General features: G+C 40.3%; 1 pseudogene; it reads left to right on the top strand.

Moving 5' to 3' along the window:
- The first annotated feature begins 12,057 nt into the window (after window positions 1–12,057).
- Window positions 12,058–12,930, top strand: LOC116866517 (annotated as a pseudogene).
- Window positions 12,931–13,563: the final 633 nt, after the last annotated feature.

Raw genomic sequence — 13,563 nt, 5'->3', positions numbered from 1 at the left:
CTCTCCCTCTGACCCTCCCCCCACATATGTGCACTCTCTCATTCTCTCTCTCTCTAACTAAATCTTAAAAAGAGAGAGAGGTAAAAAGGATGCAAGATGGAGCAGAAAGTGTTGGTTTCAAGGTTATGTTTCTTTATATAAATTGCTTGTACATAAAAGTTACATTTGGTCAAACAGCCAGAGAAGATAGTAAATACTTATTTTCAATTACAAAGCTATTGCCTAGATTAAGAACACAGCTTTCCGAAAGTGTGTATGTGTGTGTGTGTTTATGGATACAGCCCATTAATACTAGAACACTTGACTGACTTTTCCTCTCCTCTTTTACAACACAAAATGGCAAGCCAAGAATCACAAATCATGATGCTGCCAGAGTGTGTTTTAGTCTCCCTGGCTTAATAGCTCAGGCTCAAATGTCACAGTATGCATCTGCATAGAGGGAGGGTTTAAACCCTGATACTGGATTGGAAGCAAATCATTTTCTACAGTTTGCATATTGGTTTTGATTAATTAATTCAAGGATAAGAATTTGAGGAGGAAGGAAATTTGCTGTTATTGGTTACCTCCCACATGTCAGGCCTTGTGATAAGTAGCTCTACTTGTTAGCTCACTCACTCTGTGAAGTAAACAATGTCAAAGATAGCACCTAGAATTTAGTAGAAGCTCGGTACTGAATATATGAATGAGTAACCACTTTTAGGCAAAGGAGCTCTTGCTCTGTTTTGTTTTAGTTTGTCTGGGAGGGTGGATTTGTTGTGTTTCCTTGATAGAACTAAATCAAACTTAAACCCGGGATGTGGGTACATTTATCTTCAGTGTTCCTCTTTCGTTACATGTGTCCATTTCAGGGCACTGGAAAATATGCATACAGTGTGGTTCACTAAGATACTGAAAGGTAGGCATGGATAGAAAGCTAAATTAAATGGATGTTAATTCTGGTCCTGCCATGAAACGTTTCCTTTCCCATAGATTCTGCACAATGAAAATAATAATTACATAATTCCTACCTTTCCTACTTTACAACATGTCCTGAGATAAATACGAGATGCCATATATGAAAGGTTTTGAGGTGATTAAAATTTTGGGAACGTGCATAGATGGGGGCCTGATGAAAATTTTTCTATGATGTCCTTTGGGGAGGGAATATGATGATGCTCTAGCTGTCTTTGTCTCATTGAGTGGATGAGCAAATCAGAACAGTAATCTCAAGATCATATCCCACCTACACCTCTTCTGCCTTTAGGGGTGGTGTGGATTTCCAGACTAAAGAACTCCATTGGGTTTGGATATTAGAGATGAAGGTTTTCTTGAGTTTTGTGTTGTTCAATAGCCAGAAAACATAATTTTTTTCTGAGGCTTGTTGGCCAGATACATACAAAGGTAGATTCTCTTAAGATGGTCATATGAAAGAGAATGCACAAACTACTCAAAAGTATTTTTAGTGGGGGGCAGGTCGGATGGGTGGATGGGCAAGAGTGGCCACTGGAAGAGTTTTCTCTAAGAGTTTATGGAGGTTCATTCTCACTCCAACAGAAGTGAAATAGAACTTTCTTCCTCTTCTCTCTCCCTTCCTCCTCCATTGCACTGAGAGCTCTAGTTGACTGTTAAGCATGTAATATATTCATTGCAAGCATAATCACCACAAAGAATGTAAAGATGCCAAGTACACATGAACAAATTAGAGGTTCTTAGTCAAATCCAAACAAATATATACCTGATAATGGCTTTGGCTGAAATATATTTTTATGTTTTATAGCATGTTCACATTTGCCAGTGGTTAGCAAAGATTAAGCTTGCCAAATTTTAATGTGGTACAAATGCCATGTTCAAGGCAAAGTAAGTGGACTGTTACAGGATCTGGCAAATCAAAACCATTATCAACAGCTGTGGTTTTCATATGCTTTGTGAGACTGGAATAATAAAGCACATGTGCATTTAGAGTGGGTATTAATTCTCACATTAATTTTTTTAAAATATGATTTATGCTCACTGGTAGTTTCATATAGTATTAAGTTATAATCAACTTCTGGTTAGATATGGTAATAACCAGAAGGCAAAATTGATTGGGTTTTAATTAATTAACTAATTAATTAATTAGGGATTTATTGAGAGACTACTATGTTCAAGGTCAATCCAAGAGCTTTACATGTGGAAAAGGAATTCTTCCTTTGGGGGTGCCTGGGTGGCTCAGTCAGTTAAGCATGTGTCTTCTGCTCAGGTCATGATGTCTGGGTCCTGGGACGGAGCCCCTCTACAGGGTCTCTTCTCAGTGGGAAAATCTGCTTCTCCCTCTCCATACCCCCAGCTTGTGCTCTCTCTTGCTCTCCTTAGCATTTTCTCCCTCAAATAAGTAAAATATTATTATTATTTTTTTAAAAGAATACTTCCTTAGGTCTAGCTATCAACACTCCTGAGCCATCACTTCCATGCCAGTGGGGGCAGGGACCCCAAGCTAAAAGTTCTCCCGAGGTAGGGTTGCCAGAGTTCACAGATAAAAATACAGAAAGCCCAGCTAAATTTGAATTTCAGATAAACTGTGGGGGGAAAAAACAAAAACAAAAACAAAACAGTGGAAGTATATTCCAAATATTCCTGGGGTGGAGGGTACTTACATTAAAATTATTTATTGTTTATTTGAAATTCCAATTTGACTGGACTTTCTGTAGTTTATCTGGCAACCCTATCTGGGAGCCTTCCTGTGCTGCATCTGTGGGAGTGAGCCACAAACCCGGATGTCCTCCAGCTTCTCCACACCCATGCAGGTGTTTGAGGTTCTGCCCAAGGAAATCAGCACAGAGAACAAAAACACTGCTGTATGACTTCCTCTTCTCCTCCCCTTTCTCACTGGGACTTTCAACTTCCTCCACCTCATATCCTCCTCCTCATTACTCCAGGTATATGTAAAACTCTATAATCTCGTCAGTCAGTCTTCTTGATTGGGTTTGCTAAAAAACACCTGGGTTTCACAGATTACTATCCGGCTGTGGATTTAGAGGTCCTATTTGGATGTTAGCAACTCAATACTCTTTAAATCATTTTGTATTCCAGCTCCATTACTGTATCTCCTCCCCCACTACTTGATAGATAAATGGCTCTGAGAGGATACCAAGGAATGCAAAAGAGAAATTCATACTGATGTATTTGTGAGGGGAGAAATTTTGTCTATTAAATTATACATATATTTTAGCTTCTTGTCTGTCTTTTCCCTTTCCTCCCACCCCAATCTAGAATTTTTAAAAAGATTTTATTTATTTATTTGACAGACAGAGATCACAAGTAGGCAGAGGCAGGCAGAGAGAGAGAGGGGGAAGCAGGTTCCCTGCTGAGCAGAGAACCCGATGTGGGGCTCGATCCCAGGACCCTGAGATCATGACATGAGCCAAAGCAGAGGCTTACCCCACTGAGCCACCCAGGCGCCCCCCGAATCTAGAATTTAATCTTCATGAGAATATGGACCTTGCCCTGGGAATATTAAAACAATACCAGGCACATAGTAGCCACCTAAAAAGTGTATGTTGGGTGAATGAACAAACTTGCATTTTCCAGTGAGGAAATTGCAAATTGGCCCAATTTGCACAGCAGAGCTGGGCCTCATATGAAGATCTAACCAACTGGTGAGCCCCAGCACTTCAAAATTTAATCTGAAAAAAGGAAAAGTAAGAATTGTATTTCTTTAGTTCTTTAGCTGAAAAATGGAAACTCTGCCATAATAGCAACAACAACACCACCAAAAACTTTAAAAGAAATAAAGTTTCAAAAGCATAAAACTATTATGTTTATATACTACTACTTTCTAATTCTACAATAACCAACAAGCTCCGCTCTACTCCCCAGAACAGAGGAGTGATCTGAGGGTCTGATATAAATGCTCTGATGTTGAGGTAATGATTTCTTGGGCCACAGGTAACATTTACAATGCCTTTGTGTGGATTAGGAAAGAATGCTCCTTTTGCTAACAAGGCACAGAACAACTCCATGGCAGACAGCTTGGTAGGGGGAATGCAGCCTGAAATTCAGTCTCCATTTGCCACCTTGGCCAGACACCTTCATGGAGTAGACAATCCACTCCTCCATAGGCAATAGCTCCTTTCTTGGCATAGCTGGCCATTGGTCCAGAGTTTGGCTGGAGGAGCTGTTACAAGTTGGGAAATTCTTCTTTCCTCTCAGATCTTTGTTCTTTAACCACTTGCTCTCTGGGTATCTTACTGCGTGTCCCTCCCAACTTAAATTGGGGCTCTGTCCCAGGAAAATTAATCAAACATTTCCTTGTATTCCCCATATCTAACCTCAATTTGTCAGGAAAGGACAAAGTCTCCCACCATCCTAATACCCTCCCACTCATGACTTTTCAATTGCCAATTAATGACCAGAGCAAGGTGACTGATGCCCTTAGCACCAGTGAATAATCTTGCCTTTCCCAGACCAGGTCAATGATTCTTCTACGTCTTAAGTTTTCTGTAGTAACTCCTGAAACATGGTGAAATGGTCTTCAGCAAGTTCTCCTCAGGAAAAACAATATAGAAATACCTTGACTATATCATTTTAGGTATAGTCTGTAAGTCCATATACAATGTGTGTGTTTGTGGGTGCTTTCTTAGATACATAGATGAAAAAAAGTAGCTAACAACTTAAATTTGGAGACAGTGTGATATAGAGGAAAGGAACCAGGCTTTTGAGCAAAGCAGATCTTTGTTAAGTGACAGCCCAGCTCTTACTGCCAGTGTGACTCTGGGGAAGGTCTTTAATCTTCCTAGTCCTCAGTCTCCTTATTTACAAAAAGAGCCTAAGACTTAAATTGTAGGGTTGTGCTTCAGTTTTCCAGGGCTGCTGTAAAATAGTACCACAAACTGGGTGTCTTAAATGGCAGAAATTTATTCTCTCACAGTTCTGGAGTTTGCAAGTTTGAAATTGAGGTATTGGCAAGGTTGAATTCTTCTGAGGGCTCTGAAGGAAGGATGTGTCCCAGGACTTGCTCCTCAGACTGTGGATGTCTGTCTTTATATTCACGTGGTGTTCTCCCCATATGTATGTCTCTGTGTCCAAATTTCCCCCCTTCTATAATCGTACTCGTCCTAATGGGTTAGGACCCATCCTAATGACCTCACTTTAACCCTCTTATCCCTGTAAAGATCCTATGTTCAAGTAAGATCACACTTTGAGGTCCTAGGAGTTAAGATTCTAATGTATCTTTTTGGAAAGAATCCAATTCAATTCATAACAGGCTCCTAAAGGAATGAAATATGGTAACTTATTTAAAGTACCTAATGGAAATCTTTGGTTGTGAGAAGTACTTAAGTAGCAATTGTATACTTACTATTGATGGTTTTACCTTTTGTTCTTTGTAATGATCTTATAAATACACGGTTACTCTCTGGGATTAATAGACCTATAAAGAGAGGGTCTATATGGGGAAAATGTATGAATATACAGTATATGTCAGACATAAAAACCAATTATTGAGAATAAAAGGTTTTATATTTATGCATTTATTTGGGGTGGAGCTGGGAAAGAGCAGGGATATAGGTAGATGGTGAATGAAGGGCATAGAATTTAATTACCCAGATTGATTGATTTTGAATTGATTAACTCTGGGTTCTACCTCACTTTGAAAACAGAGTTAAAGGGAGATACAGAATGAAAGTTTACCCTTGAACAATATAATTTGTGCCAGAAACAGTCTGAATTATTGTGTTTGTAGAGCAAACAGAGTCATTAGAGAATCTGCCACATTCTGATGACAGAAAAACACAGACTATAATTTTTCTACAAACAGCGTTAGTTGGAAAATGTTTACTATAGTAACATTTTCAAGCCTCTGTGGGATTTAAAAGTGATATATTTTCTGTGCACGTTTGGTTTTAGAGTGTTATTTGAAGAGAAATTTTCACTGTTAATAAAACTAGAAAGGAGAAAATTGTATTTGCTCTTTCATGAGGAGAGTCATCTCGTTTGATCTTGAACTTTTCCCTTCAGGATATATCCTCCATGGCGGCTGGGTAACTAAGACAATGCAGTGGAATGCATGGTTGAGAGGGTGAGTCTTCAAGAAGATGAAGGGTTATTATGTAAGAATCTGGTCTCCATTAAGAGTAGAACAAGAGGAAATATGTTTGATTTGCAGAAGGAAGAATTTAGGCTAGATCCAAATACTCTCTGTATTGGTAATCAGTAAAATAGATGCCCAAGAAAGCCTAAGTAATACCATTCCTAAGAAGATCTGTAAAATTATGACAGCAATTGCATTGTTAATAGTTTTCAAATTCATTATGGATATTTTATCCAGCATATGAGATTTGCATTACCCTAGGCAATTTTTCAAAATAATTCTTTTCTAAATAATCTTACTCAGTGTGTGTATGTGTGTGTGTATATATATATATTTAATGGATGGTTGAGTTTGATTAAATTGATCAATTTGGAAGTTAATTTTAGAGTTATAAAGACATGGTCTTATAATTTTCCCACTCAAAGATTTCCATTTAAGTCAAGCCAAAGAAAAATTGAAAATGGAGAGAGTTTTAAACCTTAGATTTAAGGTCTAAATCCTGATTTTCCCAGGAAGAGCATAGATTTCTTTGTGGATAAGAATCTCCCCTCCTGGGCACCTGGGTGGCTCAGTGGGTTAAGCCGCTGCCTTCAGCTCAGGTCATGATCCCAGGGTCCTGGGATCAAGTCCTGCATCAGGCTCTCTGCTCATCCGGGTGCCTGATTTCCTCTCTCTCTCTCTGCCTGCCTCTCTGTCTACTTGTGATCTCTCTCTGTCAAATAAATGAATAAAATCTTTTTAAAAAAAGAAAAGAATCTCCCTTCCTTCCTGCCCTTTCTGTCTTTCTGTCTTTCTTTCTTCTTTCTCAAAGCTGATTCCAAAGAACCTTTCTCATAAGGAAGCATTCATTATATCTGTTTTGTTTTGGAGAGTACCAGAAAACTTAGGAACAATATTTGTGAGAGGTGTACAGAAAGGGGTGCTGCACTCTCCATATTGATTGTTTCTGTTGATAGAGGCCAGCAGATAACTGCACAAATCTTTTCATTTTGTCTAAGAAGATATAAGTCTATAAGGGATCAAAAGTGGTTACTAAGCAAATCCGTTTTCAGAAATGACTTCTTCTTGACTGTTCTGGATTTATTTTTTTTACCAGTCTTGTTTTTTGTTTTTTGTTTTTGTTTTTGTTTTTTAGGATTCCATTTATTTATTTTGACAGAGAGAGATCACAAGCAGGCAGAGAGGTAGGCACAGACAGAAGGGGAAGCAGGACTCTATCCTAGGACCCCAAGACCGTAACCCAAGCCGAAGCCAGAGGCTTTAACCCACTGAGCCACCCAGGTGCCCCTTTACCAGTCTTGTTAACAATGTGTTTGAGTTTTAATGGCTACGAAAGTATAGGAGACACATTTTGGGGTCTATGAAGGGCAGAAATTTGGATCAAAGACTGTAAAGAACACTTGAATGACGAGACTTATCTGTGAAAGAGAACTGAAAATGTTTAGCTTCTCCCAAAGGGAGGTTTAAAGCAAATTCTTTTGTTTAGCCTGATCTAATGGGGAAGGGAGAAAGGAAGGAAAATCCTGAGACTATGAAGAAAAATCTGAAAACCTCAGGCTCCCCTCACTCAAATTTGAGGTTTGAATTTACACCTTCTGAAAGGCCTACATTCTCTAACAAATAAAAACAACCTCGGGCTAATAACAATGCCCATGCTCTCAATAAAAAATAACTAAAAGTCTTCTCTAGAAAGACATATTTTCAACACTGCACAGGATTCCTCTAGATGAAGTGCCACCAAACACGAACTCACAATTCTAAATTACAAGGAACATGAAGAAGCAATCCAGAATCATTAACAGTAATCATAATCAATTTCTTAGACCCTAAAAACTTCAGAAATAGATTACAAAAATTTAAAACTATTAAGGAGAAGAAACAAACACTACTAAAATATTTACTAAGGGTAATTTTTTCTGGCCTATCAAGGGGTTAATTTGTGTGTTCTTTTGCAGGATATTTTACTTATAAAATAACCCAGACCAGAGTTCTGCTTATGGGTAAGAGGGGACTCCATGTTATTTTCAAATATTCCTTCTTACGTGTGCTGGGTCTCCATGAGCAAGGCTCACTGGGAAGGGGCACAGCTGCTAGCCTTCAACTCCAGGCCAGTGAGCAAAGGGAAGTTCAAATTTGTATTCCAGCTGAAGTAAGGTTTGGAAAGCAGACTAATTCCAAAAGGGTGGAAAGAGTGAGAACCAAATAAGAGAGAAGCAAGAGAAAACTAGTGAATTTAGGAGGTGAAGGTTGTGGTGTTCTTTAAGGCAAGAGAATACAAATGGGAGATAGAAACAACCCTTTGTATGTCACCTTCAAAGGGGACTGAGGTTTGTGGCAATATTCAGAAATGTTGTTTTGGCTATGAAGTGAAGCCAGATACAGTGAAAGAAATCTAATTTCAGAAGGAGACTGTGTCTGCTAAGATGTGAATAAGAGATCTTATTTTATTTTATTTTTAAAAACGCTTTATATTTAACTAATCTCTATACCCAACATGGGACTCAGACTTAAAACTCTGAGGTCAAGAGTCACACACTCTACCAACTGAGCCAGATAGGTCCCTTTGTAGATTTTAATCCCTAGAATTGTACATTTTTGACTAGGCTTGGTTTCTCCTTTCTCTGTCCCAAAAATGTCTGTCCTTTGTCATATTGTTGTTGGAGACACAACTATCAGAGTCTTCTGTCTCAACTGATCAGCTTCCAAATGAATGGGACAGAAAAAACTTTCTCAGAACCAGAATTGGGTATTAATATCGTATCCTATTATGATTTAATATCATGTCAGATCTGTAGGTAGCATGTCATGATGAAAAGAAGTGTGCTCAAGTCATGTGGTGGCTACTGACATTCACAGTCAGTTGCTTGGAACATTTTGGGACCTGTTTTTAGGATAAGGAATGGAATAGATAGAATTAATTTAAACTGCTTTTGCTTAAGAAATTTCCAGATTTCCAGACAAGAATCAGCTGTCTTCATGAACAAAATCCAACTCAAAGGTAAAAGCCAGATTAGCATAACTTAAGGAGAGATTCATATTAGTTGGACATTGTGGTGTTTCGGAATGAAACATTCTAGTTAAATAGGGGTAATTTAGAGTCAATCCCCAAGGAAACTGGAAAATCATCAGGCAGTTATTTTTAATTCTTTCCTTCCTCTCTCCCACCGTCTTTCCATTCCCCACTCCTTTCCGTTCTTCTTCCCCTACCCTCCTCCTCCTTCGCTTCCTCCCTCTCTTCCTTGGCCTCCTCCCTCCTCCCCTCTCTCTCTCTCTCTCTTTCTCTTTTCTTCCCTCTCCCTCCATCCTTGGCTGTTGCTTTTCTCTCAGCACCCACCTTTGCAGACAAACTTTTCTCCCTACTCATCTGTATCTGCCACATGGTGGCCTCAGACCCACTCCCAAAGTTTACTGTGCTGTATTCTGTGCTTCACACTCAGTCTGTGTCCGGGGTTACAGTCAGATCCCTCTTCCAGCCAGAGGCAGACATGGGCAGGGTAGAAATAACCATAATCCTAAAAGGAATAGAGTTTCTTTTTATCACCTTAAATACAGAGTCATTCTTTGCCCCTGGGGTAATTTTCCAGCTACCCTGTGTATTTAAGAGCAGTTGGTATCCCAGGGCTCTTGAGATGATTCATACAGTTTCCTGCAACACTCCCCTGTCTCCTTCAGATTTTGTTGAAGCTGGTGGTTTCTGTTACTAGTCATAGTTAGTGAGTGTTCTGGGGGTTGAGTGAGGAATTCTTTTCCTAACAGTTTGCTTAAAGGCGGAGGAGGATGTTCCTTTTACGGATATCAGGAAACATGAAAGAGAAATAGATCTAATCCTTTACAGATAGAATTCTATTTGTCTTCCTTTTTCACTTGGATGTGTTCTTTTTTTCCCAGCTTTAGACACTAACAGATAAGAAAGCAGTTTAGACTTAAGTAGTGCCTTTTTTTTTTTTTTAGAACAGCATTTACAATCCAGTTTGTATGTTCTGAAGAATCTTATAACTGAAAAAATAAGGCATTCGCACTAAATACACTTTAGGAATAGCTAATTAAACAAAATAAAGCAGGTTTCTTTACTGCAAGACTTTTCAGTTCCTTTAATACACTAATGGGCATTGTGACACTTCAAGAGTGGATTATACTTTTCTGAAAATTATTTGACCATCAAAAAAAAATTATTTGACCAGTTTGTTTTGGAAACAAAAACTTTTAAACTTGTTCCTGCCAATGCAAGTTTCACAGCTCTCGACTCAAAAGGTATTGCTTGTTGGGGCGCCTGGGTGGCTCAGTGGGTTAAAGCCTCTGCCTTCGGCTCAGGTCATGATCCCAGAGTCCTGGGATCGAGCCCCGCATCCGGCTCTCTGCTCAGCGAGGAGTCTGCTTCCCTTCCTCTCTCTCTCTGCCTGCCTTTCTGCCTACTTGTGATCTCTGTCTGTCAAGTAAATAAATAAAATCTTAAAAAAAGAAAAAGAGATTGTTTGTTGCTGTGCTTGACTACCATGCTATCCCCCAGCTCCAAACCTTCCCTACTCTACTCCACTTTGTGGTGCAGGGCCAAGACCCTGGAGAGCACATTTTTCTTTAGTCCATCTGGCTTCCTTTTGGGATACCCTTGAGAGAGACTGGGCAGCAGGAGGAAGGGATAGGGCTTTTCCTTCTTCCTTTCTGTGGGCTGTTTCTAGATACCACCCTATCAGTGGCCTTTCACTTGGCAGTAATTCATTGCTGTCTTCACCTTCTCTCCACACTCGCAGAGCCTCATTGGAGTCTGAGGTGAGGTAGCTGCGGCTCTAGATAGGGACCCCCTTCTGAGTCAGAGCTCCAAATCCAAGAGGCCTCTCCTCAAAGCACCCACATACCAACAGTGGCTTGTCAGGGCCCCACCCTAAGCCCTGGGTCCCACCTCCATGGGGCCCTCCCCCAACTTCCAGCTCTGGAAATTCCAGCTTCTTCCCCAAGAGTAGAAAGCCACTGGCCACCTAACTCTGTTATCTTAGTGTTCCTTTGTGCTGTTTTTGAGCTCTCCAACATCTGCAAAAAATTTCCCATATCAAATTCTCTCTGTTAAAACACCTAGTGTGGTATCTATTTTCCTGACCGGACCTCAATGGAAAAAGAATGCCCATGAGAGCTTCTCCTCCACTGGAGTGCCTTTGGAGATGGAGGGAGGCTGGGAGAGTGGTTAGAAGAAGCAGTGGAGGAAAGACCTTGCATTCTTGCCTTGAATCGAAAGCAGTGGTTTTCAGACTTTAGAAATTCAAGTGAACTCAAAGAATTTTCATTTTGAAAATTTCACAGCACCCCTTGAAATAATAGGATACATTCTGGAGTGTTATTAAAATAGAATTATGACTCCTTTTTCATCTATTAAGTTACTCAGCAATTTTAGTAAAAATGTAATGAAATGTAACCTTTCTGCAGGGCCATATTTGCCATAATTTTAAACACAGACTAATCATTCCAAGACACTGGAAAGAGATAGTGTGACTTGGTAGGGTATTGGAATTAGAATATTGAAAATGCAAGCATATGTTCTCGTGGAATCTCTAGGGATGCATTTAAAAATATTCGGTTTAAAAAAAATAACTAAATCTCTGTGTCTCTAATTTGGCCAATCATTAAAATCATCTGGGAGGTCATTAAAATTTCAGATGGCCAAATTTGACCCCAGGACCAGGGATTCAGACTCTACTGGGTTGGGCTCCTGGAACTGTTATTTTTGGAAAGTACCATATGATCAAGAGATTCTGATAATGGACATTTAGGATCCATTATTATATAGAATAAAAATGTTCTAATTTGTTTTTAGAACTTAGATTCAAAATCCAGTGTTTGGGTTCTTTTTTCCCCCCTCTATTAAAAGTCTGAGCTAGGAGGCCTGGTGCTGACAGCCTCTCTATCCTAGCAGGGGGCAGCAGGGAAACCCTGGGCTGGAAAAGACAAAAGACAATGGAACTTCCCTCCATGGCTGATTTTTAAGGGCTTTTGATCATCTCCACCCAGTGTCAAAACCAATCATGGAACCTCAGAACCAAGGCGGTTCTGACAGGTTATTTCCACACCACGACACCATTTCTGTCTGCCTGTGAGGGCTCCCGGGTGGGGGGGAGGTGGGGGGGGAGCTGCTGTCAGGGTGCTGCGATTCTAAGTTACAAGTGGGTCTTTCACAATCGGTGCAGAGTTTTTCCCCAAGTCGTTACCTTCCTGGGATTCTAAGATACAGTGGCCAAGCATCTGACTTCTGAAATAGCCATCCGTGTCCACAGGTCCTGCCAGGAGCTTCTCAAGTAAATGGACAGTGAAATAAATGAAAGAACATAGCCAAGGTGGGCAGCAAGAAAGAGTCTCATTTAACTTGGTCTCAGTTTTCTTGCTTAGAGAGCTTCAGTATTTTATTTTTTTTAAAGATCTTATTTATTGATTTGACCAAGAGAGCACAAGCAGAGGGAGAAGCAGGCAGAGGGGATGAGAGAAGCAGACTCCCCACTGAGCAGGGAGCCCAAGCAGGACTCCAGCACGGCACCTTGGGATCATGACCTGAACTGAAGGCTGCCGCTTAACTGACTGAGCCACCCAGCCGCCCCTGGAGAGCATCAGTATTTTTAAAAACGTTTTGTAGAAAAGGTGAAAAAGGGCATCTATCTGGCCGTGCAAGTCCTTTCTCCCTCCCTGTGAGCCTCCTAGTCAAAACTAGCAAAGTTGAGGAAATCAAGAATTTCCTGCTCAAGGCCAGGGGAAAGGATGCAAAATCTGTTAAGATGGAGAAAACCAAGGATAATGTTGCATTTGCAGCTTAGTACGGCAGATACCTTTACACCTTGGACAGAGGGAAGACAGAGAAACTGACGCCTTCCCTGCCCCTAGGTTGCACAGTGAAGGAATGGAAGTGAACCAGACATGCTGATTTAACTGTATTGCAATTTTTTAAAAATTCAAACAAATGAATAAATAATTATTTAAAGGGGTGGAAGGGATACTTGTTTTCCAGTTGCTCCAGTTGGCCAATTGCAGTGGCATCCAGTTTGGATGAATATTGTTGGTTGCTTGGGATCGTGGGTCCTGGATTTGATCAGGGAACTCACCAGTCTTGTGGCTTTTCAATCTTAGAATCTGTTGACACAAAAAATCCTCAGCACTTTGGGTGATTCAAGTGCACTTTCCTAATTTGCTCTCATTTTACCCTCTTTGTTATTTCCACATTCCACAAGAATCCATCACTCCCCTCTGAATTATGTGCTGCTTAGGACTGATGCTCATACCACCCACTCTGGGAGGACAACCTCAGCTTCTTGAACTCACAGAACCTATTGTTCCATCCCTTTCTTACCCAGCGCTGTCACTGCAGCCCTCTACTCCAGCTGGGAGGGCATGGAAATGACTCCCCAGAGAGCCATTCATCACAGTAATAAATGTTCTGTGTTTTACTAAGTTCCATCAAAGTTCACCTCCACACTGAAGCAAAACAATTGTTCTCTGTGCGTTCTTTGCCGTGTCAAAACATAGCATTCCCAAAAGTGCATAAA

The sequence above is a fragment of the Lontra canadensis genome, unplaced genomic scaffold (genome assembly GCF_010015895.1).
Source record: "Lontra canadensis isolate GAN:19392208 unplaced genomic scaffold, GSC_riverotter_1.0 scaffold10, whole genome shotgun sequence".
In the NCBI taxonomy this organism is placed as follows: Eukaryota; Metazoa; Chordata; class Mammalia; order Carnivora; family Mustelidae; genus Lontra; species Lontra canadensis.
This window is presented reverse-complemented; position numbering and strand designations above follow the sequence as displayed.